This window comes from Zalophus californianus, chromosome 13, assembly GCF_009762305.2.
Source record: "Zalophus californianus isolate mZalCal1 chromosome 13, mZalCal1.pri.v2, whole genome shotgun sequence".
In the NCBI taxonomy this organism is placed as follows: domain Eukaryota; kingdom Metazoa; phylum Chordata; class Mammalia; order Carnivora; family Otariidae; genus Zalophus; species Zalophus californianus.
In genome coordinates, this window is record NC_045607.1 from 72,251,605 (window position 1) to 72,259,289 (window position 7,685).

Here is a 7,685-nt window from a genome sequence, read left to right on the forward strand (position 1 = left end):
TTTTATTTTAATCTGAAAATTGCTTCAGTGTTACTTAGCTTCTTTTCCAGACTTAAAAAGGAAAAAAAAATTTTAAACAGAAAAGTAAACAGCTGAATCAACTTTAATAGAAGAATAATCACAAATATCTACATAAGAAAACCTCTAGTCCTTCTATTTTTGCATGCTATTTTGAAACCTCACTTCGTTCCTCAGAATATTGAAGGAGACAAAGTTTGGTAAAGAACAATGTCACCCCAAAGAACTGGCAGAGCTCCAGTGGAATACAGATTCTGATAAAAGCTTAGCAAAAGTTTTTCTATATAACATTTGTCAAAGTTTAAGCAAAGCTTCCTGATTACTGGCCCTAAGACTCTTCAAGAAACAAACCAGTTCCTTCACATCCCATCTATTTGCTACCTTGCAGCGAGACAGAGAATTCTATGGTCTCCAGCTGGCCACAGTCTAATGGAAGCTAGGAATATGAAGAATCCCAAGGAAATTGCATTCTTGTGAAGTTGAAATGAATATCCTTGAGCAATCCATAAACAATTCCAAGATAATATCCAGAAAAATGACATAATATCCCAAAATGTATTCCAGGAGATACTAGTTCCACGGACTCTAATAGGTATTGGGGAGGGGGGAAGAGGGGAATACCAAAGTCAAAACTTTGAAACACCTGAAAAAAAATCGAAAGGATTTTCCCCAATCGAGTAAGGGTCTTTTAATATGCTAATATGTAATGTGACCCTCCAAAGGTGTGGGCTGTGCAGTTTCCTCATCTTTTTTTAAGCCCCAGAGCCTTTTTCCAACCGAGGTAATGACTGTTGTTCAGAAAGCACTCATCTCTGTGCTCCCCCCATCCACCCACCAAGAAAATTTGAATTTTAAAGAAAGCGTCCAAATCTGAACCAAGGAGTAAAATGCTGAAGGCTGGATTTCTCTAAGTAGACAAACAATAGATGCAGAAGATTTTGATGAGGTATTTCAACTTCACAGGGCTTCTGGTGACACATCTGCCACCAAGAATCATGGACAGCTCTGCTAGCACATACAGAGAAAAACAGTATTTCTTGGCCTGAGGTTTTGGAAATAAAAGCTGCTTTTCAGAGTTTACTCTTATCTTCAAATTACACTTTTTTCAAATTGTAAGGAACCACCTTTATTTTCTCCTAGGACTAAGACTTAATCTTCTAGGAACAAAAGGGAAAAGCTGTTAAACTATCATATGCAAATATACTCTTTAGAAAAGAGACCAGCTCTTCTGCTGTAACAGCCACATGGTAAAATTCAAAACTTGCAAAGTGCTCATTGCATCCAAAGCATATGTAAACGAATATTCCCATGAGGTCAAGCCAATCCATTTTCTTCTCCCAAAAGTGTCCTCTGCAATAGGTCACTTAATTTTAGATGCTGTGTAATGTCTTGTTACTCACACACTGTGTTGGACAGATTTGCTATACGGAATATTCATTTCCAAGGAGCAAGTTGTTTCTTACACAGTCAACAAAACAGCATTTGTAAACTCTGTTGAGACAAAAATAATAATAATAAATAAAATATATTCAGTAAAAGTTGATTTTTGGTGGGGGGATATCCTCTTGGCCGGTGGGTTTACTCTCTTTCCTTTTCTCTTTTTTAAAGTTTATTATTTATCTGTAGGTCTCTGCTTTTTCAATTCAATTTCAAAACAGTCTGCTACTGACACATTAGAAGAGGATTTAATTATTCTGGCATAAAAAGCTAGGAAAGCAAAATAAATACATTTAACAGAGAGACACTCAGCTACTCTAATTGCTTATGTGCTATAAGGGCTTTCAAATAATAAGCCCTTAAATAATAAATTAATATGGGAAAGACTAATGATACCCAGGTGCAAAACCTTAATCTGAGAGCTAGGCCCACATGCTCAATGGCATAATTGCCTCCATTACCACATTCTGGCCTAACCTAAGGGTTTTAGCCATGGAAACTGGATGGAAATGAAAGACAAACTATGTTCAAATCAAAGGATCACACAATGGAGACCAGGTATCTAAATAGCTACTTGAAATGTAAAAGCAAGCTACAGTTTTATATGAGACATTTCATTTAAACATGTGCCACCCTTGGTGTAAGCCATAAAAGCACGAATTAAGAAAATTCTCCGTTAAGAACTTCAGTGTTCTTAGTCAAAATCTTCATAGAAGGAACTTCTTTAATTTCCAAATACTACCTCAAGCTACTCCATCAGAACTAGATTCTGTTGTTTAAAAAAGACCCAGGGCGCCTGGGTGGCTCAGTTGGTTAAGTGACTGCATTCGGCTCAGGTCATGATCCTGGAGTCCCGGGATCGAGTCCCACATCAGGCTCCCTGCTCAGCAGGGAGTCTGCTTCTCCTTCTGACCCTCTTCCCTCTCGTGCTCTCTCTCTCTCATTCTCTCCCTCTCAAATAAATAAAATCTTTAAAAAAATAAATAAAATAAAATAAAAAAGACCCACCTCTGTGCTACTCAATACAAGCTTCTAAGTGCACCCATTTATGTTTATCTTTTATTTTGTATATTCATAAAGTAATTTACCTGAATGACTAATATATGCTAGATAATGAGATCTCTGGAGTTCATATTTCTTAACTCCAAAAGAGCACACTATTTGAAAAAAAAAAAATTCAATCTAATGCTAATATCTTCTGGTTGTGTTCTCTTGATTTTTCTTTTCACTATCAAGATTAAAGAAGAGAGTTATCCTACCAGTCCACAATTCTGAAATCTGAAAGGTTCTGAAACTTGAAACTTCTGCATAATTTACTTGACAGCAGAATCTGACTATTCCTACATTTAACTGAAGAAATATTAATGTATTTGATTATATGATACTGCCTGACTCCTCTGTGGATGCTACAAAATATATGATGTTGATGTATATACTGTATTACCTTTTTTAAAATCTGAAAAATTCCTAACTACAGTTTAAAACTGACTTCAGAATGTAAGAAGAGAGACTGATTGCAACCCTGCTTATATGTATTGACTGAACTGCAGTTTAACTTACCTACCAACACACATAAATGAAAAGTGTGACAACTCATGCCTTACAAGCAAGGTTGCTAGAATTACTATAAGCATCTCTCCTGTGATGCATTCCATATGGCCTGCATCTCATAGCTTGGGGTCTCTGGTATTACTGATAGATTATCTAGATCCAGTATAGCACTACACTGTAAGATAATATTAACAAACAGGAGGTTAACATTCTTCCATTATTAAATGAGTAGATTTTTTTTACATTTAAGCCCTTTATCAATTTCGTTGTTGAATACTTCTGACAGACTCCCAAATAAATATATATAGGTATATTTGCATTGAACATAACACAAGAAATTCTAGACTGTTACCTAAAATATGGACCTAGATCAGAATTTTTTATTTTTACCTTAAATTCACCTAACAGTTGGATTTTTTTTACCTTGAGCATGTATAAACTTTATAATTAAAAAATAATTACCTCTTTCAAATTTAAAAATTTTAATGCTACTATATTATTTCAACTTCTTTTATTACATAGACACAGATAACATGTCAGTTAACTAGTAGGGGACCTTTTCAGATATGCCTCATTAATACCAACTCTTTCTTTTCCATTTCTCTTATTCTCACTGTATTTGAAGTTCCTCTTGTTTGAAACCTCTATAATTTCCTTTGCAGTCCCTGCAGAGTGTGTAACAGACCACTCTACAACCAAAAACAGAAGAAAAATGTCCTTTCACGTTTCTCGACTTCTGAGTATAAACAACACCAGGATGGAATGAACAAATGCTCAAACAGAGTCAGAGACTTCTATCATTGATGGCCAAAACAAAGTCACAGCACATTTTCAGAGCCAGTTCAGAGTAAGTCAAGATGAGTATTAACAACTACAGGTATCCTTCTCTATCCCTCTTTCGCACTCGGGAGTGTAACTTTGGCTGAGAATTATCTACATAAGACATGCCAGTGTTTAATACAGTGACACATGAACAAATGAGAAAAGTTCTCCTTCTTAGCTTCAGATACAAAAGTAAAATCACAAAGATTCTCTCTCTACATGGATTTATGTCAGTCTGGACTAGAGAACATGGGCTCATGTTCTATAGAAACTAGAGCAATCTTATTTTAGTGTTTTTCACAGAAATGTAGAGCAAACATAAAGAAATTTTGGTACATTTTTCAATCTCTGTATGTGTTGAAATGTAGTATTTAAGGTGGTAGGTGTTGAACCCAGATTCTTTGAGTGAAATTCCACCTAAATTATAGACACTTCCTAACTTAAATGGGTATCAGAATTGAGGTCTTTTTTAGACCAAGCCTCTGTAAAGAACCAATCTGTAACCCCCCTAAAAATTCATAAGGAACCCCATCTCTTTCTCAATATTATCTCACATCATATAATTCCTTGATGTAGGAAAGAACATTACGGTTCAAAGCTGATGGCCAAGAAAGAATTCTTGAGACCTCTTTAGTGCAAAAAGGTGGTTTTATTAAAGCACCGGGACAGGACCCGTGGCAGAAAGAGCGGCATCGGGGTCCTGAGGAGTGGCCCTTTATATGCTTTCAAGTTGGGAGGGGGTTAGGGAGAGCATAAGTCTCTAAGGAATTTTGGAAGCAAGGTTTCCAGGACCTTGAGGGGCCTAGCTATTGTTGGGAAAAGGTCATTTATTACCATCTAATAAAGCCTTAGTCATGAGACCCTTCAGATGTATATCGGTGGGTCATATGCTTGGGGGATGACTGCCAACACGTATCTTGGGAGGGTTTAGAGATAAAGAAATTTCTAAATAAATTTTTATATGTTAAAGTAGACTTACAGGATCCTGGTGGTGGGGTCAGGCTAGGATTGTCTTTTGCTCTTAGCAAAGTATTAACATGGAGGCAGTTGAGTCCCTAGAGAATGTCACTCTACCTGCTTCAAGGACTTGTCAGTGGGCTGTAGGTGGTAAGGAAATTTAATAATTTTTCTTCTGTCTTTGTTTCCCACATCATTCCTCACAGATTTTTTCATTTGTTTAATCTAATTTTTAAGTGAGTTTTTCTGGAATGACTACTCTGGGACAAGATGCCACTATATATGGACGAATGAAACAAGATTCTTGTCAAGATTAAAATGCAGTTAAAGTTATGTTATAAATCCCCCAATGTAGCTGTAGCTATGTACATATGCAATCAAACTTTGAAGAAAATATGTATGTCTGCACCAAAATAACCATTTTAAAAATGCCCATACCATGACAACAATGTTCCTATTTGGAAGTTTCAGTCTGGCTGTTTTTGTATTTTACATTAGCTCCTCACCTGTTTATTCCTGGGTTCATTTTAATTTACCTGCCATGCTCCCTTATACAGTGAGAGCCCCTTGGAAGATAAGCGATAAGAGGTTACGAGAACCCTATCCATCTTGTGACCAGAAACAGAAATCCCAATAACAGAGGAGCCAAATTCAACTGTCCCTGCTCTCTCTACCCCATCCAGCCTTCTCCATCTCTGTGATGGACACCACCATTCATCCAACTGTGCATGCCAGGAACATACCACTTTACCTCTAGTGTGTTTCTCCTTCTGCCACTCCCACCAGTCCTTCGTGGATTTTATACTTCCTAAATATCCTCAACAATACCACTCATTGTTCTCTTTCTCCACTTCTTGGTCTAAGCTATCATTCTTGGAAAAAAGTCTCCTAAGGAAACTCCCCAAATTCATTTTCCAACCCTTTCTCATCAATGTAGATAGTCTTTAAAAATAATTATAAAACTAATACATGGTAAAAAGAAGCACTTCAAAATTCCAAACATGCTGAGATCCCAAATCTCGGCCCCACATCCCACCAAGCAGAAATAACCACTGCTTACCATTTCTCATAGACGGTTCTAGAAAATCTCAGTTTGCATACAAGCATTTTTAATGTTGGTTGGTTGGTTTAATGTTGGTTTTAGGATACCTGAGTATCCTAAAAAAGGTATCCTAAAAAAGGAAGGGATTCACATCAAAGGAAGCAACAAGCAATGAAAAAGTAATTCTAATCTTATTTTCATCTTTAGTTCAATAGGGAAGACTATCAAATCTTAGACAACCATACAGTACTGTTTAAAATATCCCTGCCTCTCCGCTCTCATTGTCTTACATCCCACAGGTGTCCAGAGCCTCACCCTCTTAAGACTTTCAACTCTGAATTTTCTTGCCCCATTCATTCTTTAAATCTGTTACAACATCCTAGGATGGCATCTCTGAGACCCCAGAGCAGGTAAGGTCCGCCACTATGCATTCCGGGCTCCTATGCATTCATTCACAGCATTCTGACCTCCTCTTTCAAGGTACATTGTTGTCAAGTAACTATTTCTGTAATTAGTTAGCTGGTTGGTATCTGCTGCTCTTGAGATTCCACAAGAGCAGGGATCATATCTCTCTTACTCACCTCTGCTTCACCAGGACTTAGCACAGCACCAAGAAAGTAGGATGTCTCAAAATGTGTTAGATGAGTGAATGAATGAATGGTCAAGATAATCACTGATGAATGGTAAGTAAATTTTAACCAGTACACACCAAAATTATAATATTGTTTCTATAAGAAAGGTAAAGTCTAGGTTTTCAAAAACTGACTGAACATGTTCACTTTTAAAAAAGTTGTTTGCAAGCTGCCTGTATTTCATCTTAATGTCAAAAAATAGAAGTCAGGTAAGTGAAACAGGTTTTGTTTTTTTTTTTTTAATTCTTGCTCTTTGTACAATGAAATCAAAATCATGAGGAAATGACCTCAAAGATGACAGAGTTCTTTGGTGAGAGAGCCAGGATTGGAAGGTATGGCTCTAGTGGCAGAAGGATTAGGAGAAGAGAATCAGTGAGGGACGGTGGGGGAGGGTATATCCTATTATTTCAGCAGAAAACATCCAACGAACACCCAATTTCTTTCTAGAGCCAATCACACTAAACCTCATATCTTAATGCATATTTATATAGATGACACAAGGGTAGATGGTAAATAAGGCAGTTAAACATATACGGTCCAACTTCTCTGGACATAATGCTTTAGGAATACAAGATTAGGAACATATACAATCATGTTCAAATATATCAATGTTGCTGCAAACACTAAATTAACATTTACTTACATGCTGTTTCATTTTCCTATTGCTGCATATCAAAAAACTCGCAAGTTGGTGGCTTAAAAAAACAATCATTGTAATAGCTGACAATTTTGTGGAGTAAATGGGGCTCAACTGGAAGATTCTTCAGCAGGTCTTGCATGGGTCTTTCATGAACTGCCAGTCAAATGGTAACTACAGCTGGAACAGCCGAAATGGCTTCACTCATATGTCTAGGTCCTTGGCTGGGACAACTTTAGATTCCTAGAGCAAGTGTTCCAAAAGGATAAACTTCAATGTAAAGGTGTTTATCAAGCTTTCATGACACATGCTAATTTCAGATTAGCCAACCCCAAAGTCTGTGTGAGAGAGGACTATACAAGGTCTTAAGTGCCAGGGGACATGGTTCATTTTAGGGGCCACTAAATTAACAATTAAACACAAGGTGGTATTTACAGCAAAGAAAGGACTACACCAATTGTGCCAAAGGTCACTCAGAGAAAAGTCAAGTTCACCTGACTTCTGGGAGACGACCCCCCTCTCCTGGTTTCCCTTTTACCTCACTGGCCATTCCTTCTTTGATTCTGCTGGTTCTTCCTCATCTATTTAA

The 7,685-nt window shown here is 37.1% G+C and overlaps 1 long non-coding RNA gene across 1 annotated transcript; it reads right to left on the reverse strand.

The window, feature by feature from the left end:
• Positions 1–972: 972 nt before the first annotated feature.
• LOC113935021 lies at positions 973–7,302 on the reverse strand. Its single transcript, XR_003523857.1, has 3 exons — positions 7,103–7,302; positions 5,846–5,957; positions 973–1,509 (listed from the first exon to the last, which is right to left on the reverse strand). It is a non-coding gene; the product is annotated as an uncharacterized LOC113935021 (long non-coding RNA).
• Positions 7,303–7,685: the final 383 nt, after the last annotated feature.